Source organism: Alexandromys fortis, unplaced genomic scaffold (genome assembly GCF_014885135.2).
Source record: "Alexandromys fortis isolate MF-2015 unplaced genomic scaffold, M_Fortis_MF-2015_v1.1 scaffold_102, whole genome shotgun sequence".
NCBI classification, from domain to species: Eukaryota; Metazoa; Chordata; class Mammalia; order Rodentia; family Cricetidae; genus Alexandromys; species Alexandromys fortis.
This window is the reverse complement of record NW_026067984.1, coordinates 4,820,890-4,833,691: the sequence shown is the minus strand read 5'-3', so window position 1 is coordinate 4,833,691 and position 12,802 is coordinate 4,820,890. Positions and strand designations below refer to the sequence as shown.

The window sequence follows — 12,802 nt, the reverse complement described above, 5'->3', positions numbered from 1 at the left end:
GTGAAACTTTTAAATCTCAAACATATAAAAACAGTAGTACAGACATCAGAAGTACTTAGACTAGACCAAGTAAAAAGTGACATTGTTTAAACGGCCAAAAAGAAATTACATGAGGGAAATATTCCACAACACCACTTACTTAGTAACATACTCGAGAGATTGACAAGTATTAATTCTCCAATGTCCGCTATGTTTCACACACGTCCAATGATAATTTCCAAACAGTAAACGAATCTCCTCCTCTGAGAACGCCAGCGAGAGGCAGAAGGGCCAGGAGTTCAAGGTCAGCCCAGACTACCTGCAATCTTGCCCTAATTAGCTAATTAAAACTTTAAAAATTACTGAGTATAAAACTGACAAAAGCCCCTTCGCTCCACCCCCATTTTGGCAGTGGTAGGCGGGGCACCCAAAGCCCTGTCCACCTCGATGAACAAGTGAAGGGCAAAGTCTCGACACCTGGTCTAAAAGTGACTGAGAACCACGGCTATGTAAAGCCATTCAAACACAGCTTAAATTTCACAGTTTGAAAAGGGACACATACCTGGGAACGGCTTTTCTATGAGCCTCCCATTGCTCTTTGACAGAATGAAATCCTACAATTACTTCTCCTATGATAGTACAACGGACCAGGTAACACAGTTTCGTGATCTGTTCAATTCTCTCAATCCGCTTCCTCTAGAACACGTGACAACGTGAGAGATAAACTATAAATAGTGAACGTGAAGTCTTCAGACAAGGATGGACACACAGCAAACACTCCCTAAGGACTAACGATGGCCATGATGACACTTATCACAATACCACATCTATATGCTTGTCTCCTAAGTCACACAATCCTCTCTTCTAGCTAATTATCTCTAAACACCTTGGGCAAGTCTGAGGCTAAAATCAATCGCTAAAAGAAAAAGGGGCATAGTGGCAACTTCCTCACTTCCAACTGAGCTCTGCCTTCTTCCAAGTCTCAGATGCCTCAGCTATGGGCAATAACTGAAAATACATATTCATTAGGTTTTGCTCTAAGTTTTATTTAGCATTATTATTTAATCACAGCTCTCAAGTAATATAAGACTAACCAGACAATGTTCAAACACAACACCGCGAATAAAGAAAGCAATCAATCAAAATCATCTTGCAGCCCTTTTTAGATCAACATTTCTTAAACTGTGGGTCATTATCTCATCAGGGTCACATAGCTCAGTGTGGAGGTCATGAGAAATTTGGCAATGGTAAGTTTCTGAACATGCACTGTCTGAAAGTTGATTTAAAATCAGATGCAGAATGACTGAGGAGCGTGTGCCCACTGTACCAGGTGACTTCACCCAAGTGTTGGCTCTGAACACGCAAGCACTGTGCACTGTGCACGCCACGCCATACCATGCCATGCAGCACAAGCCCACACTGCCTAAAATGTGTTAGGTCAGATCTGAGATCACTGTGACATGCGGTGTTTTTACTGTCCATAAAAAGTTTCTTGCCCTTACAAAAACACAATGATTTAATTATGGAAAACAAAGACTTTTAATATATCCCTACCAGTATTTCTCAGAATGCAAGTAACAAATTAGTGTATCTGTTCATTATATTGTATTAGAATGTTTGCTTTGAAAAACAAATTGCTCACTCAAGTTTCAGTTCAAAAAATTATTCAGTGAATTTTGGCTTAAAATTAGAACAAAATTTCCAACAAATTCCGAAATTGCCCTAAACATACTACTGCCGCTTATACTACACAATCAAGCAAAGCAACATTTTCAGCACTAACAATTATAGACTCAAAATATCAATCAATTCTGGAAAATGCTGAAAATGTCTATGCCCTGTAGATCAAATATTCAACTACGATTCTTTATGTAAAAATTAGTAAGCATTTCTATTATATTAGTATGTAAATTTGTTTTGTCTTTAATAATGATATAACCAAAGAATTGCTTTAAAGTTTATTTACTGCCAGTAAATGATTTAATTTGTATATATATATATATATTTTAAATATCTATACCCAGGGCTGAATATAAATCTTTTAGTCAAAGGCAAACAAGCTTAAGGAAAACTTCAGGATGCCTGTGTTGTATCAGAACCGTACCCTGAATCAGGAGAGGCCAGCGTGAAGCGCGGCTCTCCCAGCTGTGCAAAGCTGTTTTAGCTCCAGATGTTCCTGAGAAATGAGGGAGGAAGAAAGTACATCGAAACTATTAACTATGAAAACTTGTTTCTTGGGCTGTAGAGATGGCTCAGTGGTTAAAAGTGCTGGCTGCTCTTGCAGAGGTCCCAGTTCAGTTCCCAGTACCTATGTTGGATGGTTCACAACCATCTGTTAACTCCAGTTCCATAGGACTGGATGCCCTCTTCTGGCCTTCACAGGCACTTGTATACACGTTGCATACACAGACACACATACACACACATAGGTGTAAATTAAACAAGAATATAAAATTTGCTTCTAATTCACTCCCTAAAAATTTGCAGACTACCTCTGAGATGCATACTAAGCACCCGAGTTTACACATAACAACAAAGCTTACAGGTTAGAGACTGCTGAAAACATCTCTTGTTTTGTTCTCTTCCAGTCTTTGTTCATATACCATACACCACAACCATGCAGCAGGAATGTTAAAGAATTTGAGGGAGAAGAGATTCACTACACAAAGTAAATAAGACATGGCCTCTACCTTCAAAGAAAGTAAAGAGAAAAACAGAAAATCACATCAGACACTGAAAGTAAAAAATAACTAACTCTACTTAACAATAATCAATAATCAAGGCATGTTTCCTCGGACGATATTTAAGTGGGGTCCCAAAAGAAGAAAGAAGCCTCCAGGCAGAGGAATAGCAGGTGTCCGTCCAGTCTGCCTTCTGAACCTGTGAGCTCCATATCCACAGATGCAACATCCTCAGCTGAACTCAAGATCAAAACATGAGAGACAGAAATAAAAATGCAGAAAGTGATGTTGGAGCTGAGGAATGCTCAATAGTAAACAGCTGGCCATGCAAGTATGAAGACCTGAGTTCAGACACCAGGAAGAAGGCTAAGGATCCCTAGAACACAGTGGCCGCCGGACTATCACCGCTGGTGAGTTCCAGGTTCAGGGGCAGACTTGCCTCAAAAAGTCAGGTAAAGAACACAGTAAGACATACTAGATGTCATCCTCTGATCTCCCCCCAAAACATACACACAGCTATGTGCAAATGCACAAGCATAGACACACACAAAGAAAAACTGTTTTGTGTAACTGAGTACACACATTTTCCTTTTCCTGAACACAGGGTTTAACAATTGTTTACATCCCCTTTGTATTGGATTAGCTAGCAGTAGTAATAACTATCTAGTATTACTAGATAGTTGGAGACAAATAGTCAAGGTGATGCAGCTGCTTATAAGCTGTCTGGGGGGTTCTGGGACCAATGCTGAGGGACAGCTGCACACACACATGTACATGTGCAAGCAACTGTAAAGTTTCCATAGTTTGTATACCTGGAAACACAGCCAGTCTTTCGTATACAAGTGGTAAAAAGCATATGAATGACAAACAAAAGATGTGACTAGTTTCTTGATTTTCACCAGATAGTAACAAGCAATACCACGTCCAAGGGAAAATCTGTTCTTCCAATTCCACTGCAGGAGGGCGGGGCTTAACTGTCTCCCAGGGCAGTAAAGGGAAATCTGCAGGCAGATGGATAGGGTCGGTGCTAGAAAGGCTACCGGCCAAGAGTCCACAGAGGTGAAAATAGAACAAAAGCAAAGAACCTAAAATGACAGGGAATAGCAAGATTTAATTGTAAACAATGATTAAAAATTAAAAAGAGAAGACAGATAGGAAAGCAAGTTCCTACATTAAAAACTCCTTGGCTTGGTCAGTGATGAAACAAGAGGAGAGGACACACGGTCCAGGTTCCCAGCAGACGATTTTCTTCACCTGGATGTGTGCACTTCCTTTTAATGAACGTGTCACTCACAGAATACACACCCTGGCATTCGTATCTCACAAGCCCTCAGTTCTCAATATACTTTTACATGAACAGCTTACCACATGAAAAATCAGTAAATCTGCTAGAAAGGAAGTTTTCCCAGTTCTGGAAGAGCACACGCACTTTTGGATTAATTGAAGGAACTGCTCTTTCACCTTAAAAAAAAAAAAAAAGTGTTATCAACTGATTTCCCTGTGTCTTAGAGAATAAATGTTAAATAAGTCCTATCCAAGTTTACCTTTATCAATAACCAGTTCTACTGGTAAAATATCTTACACAAAGCATACATGCAAATGAGAGAGTGGAGGCCTAATTACTAAGCAAGGTCCCCAACACTGGCATTATTGGTATTTTAGACCAGATAACCCTTGCTTTGAGCCCCGTCCTATATATTGTTTATATCAGCTTCTATTCATTAGAAGAGTATTCATTACAACAGCAGCAGTTAATTAGTTCGTCTTCCCCATTCCCCACCCCCACCATTGCCCCTCCTTCCTCCCTTCTTACAGCTGTAAACATCAGAAACACCTCCACGGTTACAGATGAGTTACTACATGCCAGATACGCTCTGTGATCCTCATTTTTCCTAAAAACATATATCTGCGAGGTCGGTGTATTTCCCCCACCACAGATAAACTGAATAGACAGTTGAAAGAACTTGCCAAAGTTAAGTGTGAGCACCTGTGTTTGCACCCACAGACAGCGGCTTGAGTTCCTGCTCTGTGAGGGCTGCTAGTTACACCATCACATTTTTCATGGGAGCTTTTAAAAGTCATACAGGAACATAAAAAGCTAAGCATTTACATAAAAGGACTAAAACTGCAAGTATTGATAAAGATGGAAGTACAACTGTAAAGCCTCCCAAACCCAGCAGAGGATAAACTAACTGCCCTTCGGCACTAAGGTCACAGCCGCAGCAGCCAGAGCGGGTAAGGGAAAGCGAAACCACCACTGGTGAAGCTCTTCTCCACTGTGTCTCTCAGACATCCACAGCACCCACCCCTCAGCAAGTACTACCCTTTTCTCCCAAGGAAGCTCAGCTTAGAGTGAAAAAGTGGTCTGTAACCTTAAAAGGTTCACAATTTAATTGAAGATATAAGGAAAAAACTTAATGAGACTAATCAAGCTAACTATTTCAGTTAAAGATAATGAACAGGGAGGAAATACAAAATGGGAAAGCGCCACATTAAATAGGGAGTGTATATGAGAAGAGGTTTCTGTGAACTGTCTCGAGGATGACAGAGATGAAAGGCAAAGCTGGGAAGCTGCGGAGAGGCAAAAACACCAATAAAATAAAGGAGATTAAAAGGAAAGGCCTGAGCTACCCAGCTTAAGAGGTAAATCGAGGCAAAGAGAACACCTTGAGGCTGCCTCAAAAGCTCAGGGTGTGCGTTGTGTGTGCTGTGCTCAGGGTGTGCGCTGTGTTCACTGTGTTGTGCTCAGGGTGTGCTGTGCTGAGGGTGTGCGCTGTGCTCAGTGTGTGCGCTGTGTTCACTGTGTTGTGCTCAGGGTGTGCGCTGTGTTCACTGTGTTGTGCTCAGGGTGTGCGATGTGTGCGCTGTGTTCACTGTGTTGTGCTCAGGGTACTCCCAACTGAGGAGCAGCAACACAAATGGGGAAACACTAAGCGGTCTGATTAATGTCAGCTTCCACCACACTAAGTCCGCCAACCCAATTCTTAATTTGTTTTGCTCTATTGTGTATATCTTGCCTCCTCCAACCAAAGGTTAAGTTTCAAGCAAGCAGATATTTTTATGCTCTGTTCACTTAGATCAATGCCTGGCACAGTAGATGTTCAGTAAGTATCTTCTACTGAAAAGACAATATTCAAAATAGGACCATATTCAAGAACAAAGATCACAAACAACATCAGCTTTCAAAAGGAGAGCAACTGCACAGAAACATAGCTTACTGCTGCACTGTGCATTACTACAGCAGCCAGCGTTTCCCGAGCTGAGCCAGACGCTGTGCTAGAGGAGTCCATGCAGAATGCCACTCAGTCCTGATTACTCTCTGAAGCCCCGGGTACTATTATCATCACCACAGTTTGACAGGAAACTCATTGAATAAACAACTTGCCCAAGACCACAAAGTAGCAGAGCAGGAACTTGGGCCATCTACTCCAAGTCTGCCTCACTTAGTCGTACAGGATTCCCGGCCTCCTCTTATGTGGGGCTGGAGAATAACACAGCACGTCCAGGATGGCAGTGGAGGTCAGACTCTTTGTCTGGACCTTCCCCTATCAGGTATGGTGGAAACTTTCCCACCCTGGAACACAATGATTAAGCATACAGATTAGAAATTCAATGGTTTTAAGAATCCAGATGTTGAAAAACCATGAACAAAAATCAATCTTCTAATCGACATTTCAGAGAGCAGCAGATAACAACTGGTAACACCCCAAGTCCACGACCCAAAGAAATCAAAGGGTGTAACTTCTGACTAAGACTGACCTCAAAACTTCCGGAGACAGACTCCCCAAGTCTGCTTCTCAGCCCTCCCTCATCTGCCCTGAGGTCTCTCCTCCCCAGTCCATTCCGCCTCTCCTCTCCTACTGGACGACTCTCATAACAAATTATCTGCTTCCTGCTCCAGATTTCTCAACCCAGTAAATTAAAATCTTCTCTTTCTCAAGGAAAACAATCCCACCTGTGTAAGATCCAGGGAGAAGGGCCCACACGCCCTGTAAGCATTCTAAAAATCTTACCAGCAGAGTCACAGCTAAGAGCCACCGAGCACACATGAGTTCTTAGAGAAATCGAGACAGGTCCCCCCCCTTAAGTCTAAGGTCCTTCTTGAAAATAACTGAAATGGAAAGAAAGCTGGAGACCTAACTCCAATTGCTACCAACAAGAAAAAGCTAAATCCTGGAAATCTTAAAAATTAGATCTTCATTAAATTAGCCATCCATCTAATCAGACATCAACTTTCAGATAAACTAACCTAATTTTATATTTACAACAAAATCTAAAGGAAATTTGACTAAAAAGGAGAAAATAAAACAAAAGACCAGAGCTAACAAGATCATCACTGCTAAGAAATGTCTCCATCTTTTACCCGGCCTGAGGGTTCTTAAATACTTAAATATATAATTCTGTTAAATAAAACAGTTAAAAGCATGACCAAACGGCTCTCAAGTCATAAAAACCTTCCAAATACACAAACATGGGAGGAATTAGAGAGATGGGTTGAGGTCAAGAGCAGACACTGCTCTTGCAGAAGACCCCAGTTTGGTTCCCAGCACCCACATCAAGTGATACCTCTGGCCTCTCCGGGCAACTGCACCTAAGTGGGCATATCCACCAATATATATACACATAATTAAAAATAATATAAATAATTATATTACATTATAATATAAATCTTCTTTTAAAACCATTAAGAAGCATTTATTTCTTATTTGCTGATAAAACCAACTTTTCTAGACTTGAAGAAAAAGTATTTCTGAATGCTATCTTGTATTTAAGGAACGTTAAACACACATAAATCACTTTATGAAAACAAGAAGTAAAATTAGGTATCTACTGATAATATGTTCAACTAAATAAAGATATTTCCATCTCAGTTTGAAATGTAACTGATACAGATAAATCTATTCAGCTTTGCAAGTCCCCAAAGCTTTCTATTTCCAGAGTTAAAAAGGCAGGAAGTAAAGAGTGAGAAGACCTGATAACTGAATTGCATTCCAGGATTTCTCAGTGGGCAACTTGAAACATCATCACTATCAAGAAAGAAAAAAAAAAAAAAAAACACTAATTATTTAAGAATAAAGAGTAAAGCTGTTCCATTCGGTACTAGTGTCTTTGGAAATGAAAGTCCAGTGTTGTTTAAAAAAATCTTTCTTGTCTATAGGTAGTTGTCATTTCTCTAGTTTTTAGATGCTTTTGAAACAAGACTACAAACTCAAGGGCTCATTTAAATGTTGAGCAAAAACAATGCCTGATTCTGACCTGCTACCGTGCCACACATTAAAAGACAGGGAACTTGGCAAATTAACATCAGTGAATATGAGCTCCACACCCCTCTCTCTCTCTCTCTCTCTCTCTCTCTCTCTCTCTCTCTCTCTCTCTCAGACATGTTTTTCCTGTGTAACAGCCCTAGTTGTCCTGTAACTAACTCTGAAGACCAGGCTGGCCTCGAACTCACAAAGATCCACCTGCCTCTGACTTCAGAGTGCTGGGATTAAAGGCCCAGCTCAATTCTCTTCTAATCACAGCAAACCCCACGAAGAATGTGCTTTCCCCAGTGAGCCGGTGCTGAAGAAGTGGCCTGTCCAAAAGTCATGAAGTTGAGAATCGCACTCCCCATCTCACTGGGCCTTCGGCCCCCAAGTATGAATGTGCATTCCCAGGCAAATGAGACATGAGCTAGCAACTTGCTGCTGGGTCCAGGAATGTTTTCAACCACTGGTTGTAGTTAGTTATAAATTAACTCAGTACTTTTGGTGAAGCAAATTCTGAGACCTGGGACACCATGCCAAGTTCTATCACTCCTTAGAGTCTCCTAAAACATCAACCAACTATATATACATTCTTCCAACAAACAAGCATCTGGCCTTGCAATGGCACCTACAGTGTTGTCAGTACTGACAAGTGGAGTCTGGTGGCACAGGCCCACACTACTCCCAGCACTGACAGTCCTTGGGAAGCTGACAGGAAGGGCTTAAAAAAAAAAAAAAAAAAAAAAAGCACTGTGGGATGTGAAAGCCCTAGGCAAACACAGTGTGTTCAGTGGTGATCTCTCAGAGATAAGGCTAAGGTGAAATGGTGTTAACCTTATTTTAGCTTTTAAGATTTACAAATATTAGAGCAGCCATATAGCATAGGAAAAGGTATCTATCACAACATACCAGGTAGACAGATGCACCCAGATTTCCAGTAGCAGAGGGAACAAGAACCTGACTGAGGCACAGCTGTGCTGTAGGTCTGACGGGGAAGAGCAGATGACAGCCGAGCAGTAAGATCTGTGCGCTTCCACCTGCTGCAGGGAAGACCACGCAACAGAGCACTGGTTCTCGTGTTTCCTGGCTAAGCTCACTCTGTTAGAGAAACTTACGAAATTTACAGAACATTTTAGGAAATTTTTCTTTTAAATTAATCTTTCTACTGTCCCAGAGCTCAGTGAGAACCGCAATAGTTTCTCAAGGATTTCATGATCTCAAAGTATCTTAGGAATAATTTTAAGTATATTTATATGTAAACATGTAATTACTAGAATATGTATGAACATCATATTCATTTAAGAAATATACTCCATTTGAATATGATATGAAAGGTATTATAAGAAACTATCAGTGAAGAAGCATGGAAAATAGCAAAAATCTGATTGTATATTTTCAGGTCTATTCCAGAATGGTTTTATACTAAAAGGTTAAAGTCTCAAAATAGAAAGATATTATAGCAAGAGTTCACTATTTAAAAACAAATTTACTCATCCATTTGCAAAGCTAATGAACACACACCAAAAAGTTCACCTGGTCTACTAAGTATTGCCAAAGTAAAATATCTATTTGAAATCCTTGCAGACATGAGAGGAAAGCCTATGGCTTTTAACTTTGCCGCCCATCCATTGATAAAATCACTTTAAAAGGCCAAATGTTTAATGTAAGACTTTTAAAAGATAAAACAAATCCAGGCATAGTTGTAGATACCTATAAACGCAGCACCCCAGAAGCTGAGGCAATAGCATCTCAAATTTAAAACCAGAATGGATTATAGCAAGGGTGACTGTCTCAAACACACACACACACACACACAAAAGAAAAAAAAATACTAAGCGTACTTTACAGTGACCCTCTCAAAAAAACTAAAATTGTCAAACTACATGCTTTTTCATTCAAAGAGAAAAAGAGAAATCAAAATATCAATTACACATACAGAATGAACAGTTCACACTCTGTTAATCTGCAGATTAAACCAACCACAAATGGAAACTATCCAGGAAAAAAAGAATTTAGTAAATTTGTAGACTTTTTATTGTAGTCCCCTACATTATATAGTATAGCAACTGTTAACTGTTTATATTGTATTATATATTACAAATAATCTAGAGGCTAATTTTAAAGTACTCAGGAAGATACATATATAGAATATGTAATGTATTTTATGATACATATTATATGTAAATACTTTTTATCATATTTATGGGAGGCACACATAACACTGCATATTGTGGAAGTCAGAGGACAAGTTTTGAGACTCATGTTGGTTCTAGGGAAGAAACTCAGGTCCTCAGGCACGGTGGCAAGCCACCTCACTGGGCCCTTTAAATATTTCTTTTATGTAAGAGGCTTAAACATCCCCAGGTTCTGATATCTGCAGTGTTTCTATGATACAGAGGGGTCACCACAGTAAGTGAATCACAATTGTACTGTATTGTACAAAAGAGAGAGAGAGAGAGAGAGAGAGAGATATCAGGAAACAAAATTGGTAAGACCGGGTAGATATACTATCATCTAACACAGGTATCAGTGTTTGCTGACATAGGAAACAGTGTTTTAATGTTAGTTGTAGCCAGGTGTGGTGATGCACGTCTTTAATCCCAGCACTCTACTCCAGAGGCAGAGGCAGGCGGATCTCTGTGAGTGCCGAGGCCAACCTGGTCAACAGAGTGAGTTCCAGGACAGCCTACATAGCTATACTGCTACATAGCAAGACCCTGCCTAGGAAAAATCAAAATCAAAACAACAAGCAAGCAAACAGAAAACATTAGCTGTAACAGTAAAACTTGCACTAAGTGAATAGCTAGTCCTTTGTAGACAATACATTTGCAATATATTTACTCTTAAAGATAGCAATGTTGTTTAAAATATACATTCCAATTACTTAAGTGATTTACGATATAACAACACTTAAACAAAATGGAAAAAATTTTGAACTAAATTTTTCCCCCTTTTTGGCTCTTCAAGACAGGGTTTCTTTCTGTGTAGCCCTGGCAGTCCTGGAAATCACTCTGCAGACAAGGCGAGCTTGAACTCATAGAGATCTGCCTGCTTCTGCGTCTGGAGTGCTGGAACTAAAGGTGTGGACCACCATGGCCTGTCTGGACTAAATTCTTTATACTGATTTACTAATGAGATCATGACTTCAAGAGGTGGATGCATTAAACCTTAACATTTCTTAGAATCAGACTTGACATCTTTGTCTGATTTAAAACAATTTGAATGCTTTTCATTTCACATTAAAAGCAAATGCTTTACAATTTATTTTCAGAACCTTTCAAAAGTAAGCTTCTACCACTGGGGGATGTAGCTCAGTGGTAGAATGCCTGATTAGCATGCATCATGCTTCCGAGTTCAAATCACAAATAAGGGGGGGACTTATTAGCCATAATACAAAACGGGTATTTCCTCTGTGTCAGCTGTGGAGAACTGAACGAGAACGACCCCTAGGCTCATATTTGAATGACTGGTCTCCAGTTGGTAAAAACTATTTTGGAAAGACCAGGAGGTGTGGCCTTGTTGAAAGTTTATCACTGGGTGGACTTTGAGTTTCTTTCGTGCTTGTGGGTCATACCTGAGCTCTCGTATTTCTCCAGTGTCATTGCCTGCCTGCTGCCATGCTCACCCACCATGGTCACAAATGCACCCTCTGAAACTGTAAGCAAAATTAAATGCTGTGTGTGTGTGTGTGTGTGTGTTTTGCCTGGGTCATGAAGCTTTGTCACAGAAATAAAAAAGCGACTAAGATGTCCATTATGGCATCTTTAAACATGGTTCTCGTCTTTTTAGATCCATTTAGATAGAATCGTGCCTGCTTCTTAGTCCATACTTCTCAGCACTACGAAGGCAAATCATTCCAAAGCAGCCCAGAGGATCACATCGTCTGGAAAACAGAATCCATGTAAAACGGCCAGTCTGGCTTCCTAGTTTAAATGTAGCTCACTTTACATGCTGGTAGATTTAGCTGTCCTCTGCCAGGGGATTACAGACTTCAGCCCACAGACCCAACCCCATCAACTTCTTGTTTTTATGCATGAGATCCCATTGGAGCAGTTATAGCTCAGTCCATTATCATCTACAGCTGCTTTTCCATTGCGGGCACAGCGCTACAAGGTGTGACAGAGTATGCTGACCCACACAGAAAGGTTGCCAACCCCTCCTTATGTCCCAATGGCCTTCTCCAAGAATCATCTTCAAAGTATATTTAAATGAGCTGCTGCTAAGCCACACACACTCTGGAGCCCTGTGGTGCTAAGACACACACAGATACAAACCCTCAAGGTTCTCTTATTAATAGCAAAACTGCCACAACAAAGAATATAGATGTCGCCATTCCCCACAATGGAGTCCCACCATATTAGTAAATCATGTTAATGCTAAACGGTTGGTTGCCTTTTAAGAACACGTAAGCATATCTTTGCCATGTAAGAAATGGGGAAATTATAAAAAATAACAAACTATATAGCAGATATTCCCAATCCCTGTCTCCTCACCCCAACATCAGGGTAGACATACCTCCTTGCTTAAAAGTATCGATTCCTGGATTTCTGCCAACTGGACATTCTCTTAAGAAGCCAAAGTAGCTTTGGAAGGCACTGAATTCAAACTAAAGAACAGAAAGATGATTATGTGTTTCTATTCCCTCTCTTTTATCCTTGCCAGAGCCAACATCAAACAGTAACCATAAAGATGCCTGAACATTCTGAAGTACCCCTAACACTCCCGTGCCAACACAGGATATCCCTCCACCGTATGGACACAAGCTGCACATCCCCACTTATGAAGACCAGGCTGAGCTGTGGTGGTGCACGCTTTTCATCCCGAGATCACCTAAGGAGGCAAAGGACAGTTGGGACTACACAGAGAAACCGGGGGGGGGGGGGGGGGGGGGGAAAA

At 40.6% G+C, this 12,802-nt stretch overlaps 1 protein-coding gene across 10 annotated transcripts in view; it reads right to left on the bottom strand.

Moving 5' to 3' along the window:
* The window catches only part of Fbxw7 (F-box and WD repeat domain containing 7), a 134,452-nt gene that overhangs the window by 118,560 nt on the left and 3,090 nt on the right, over positions 1 to 12,802 (bottom strand). For 3 of the 10 annotated variants that reach the window (XM_050158768.1, XM_050158773.1, XM_050158769.1), the window contains 2 exons: positions 12,422 to 12,512; positions 4,026 to 4,121 (listed from right to left, as the gene is read on the bottom strand). The exons of 4 other annotated variants lie outside the window; for them this stretch is intronic. The gene's annotated coding sequence lies outside the window, so the exon portion shown is untranslated. The remainder of the gene's footprint in view (positions 1 to 4,025; positions 4,122 to 12,421; positions 12,513 to 12,802) is intronic. 3 more of the 10 variants (XM_050158767.1, XM_050158771.1, XM_050158776.1) reach the window with 1 other exon arrangement.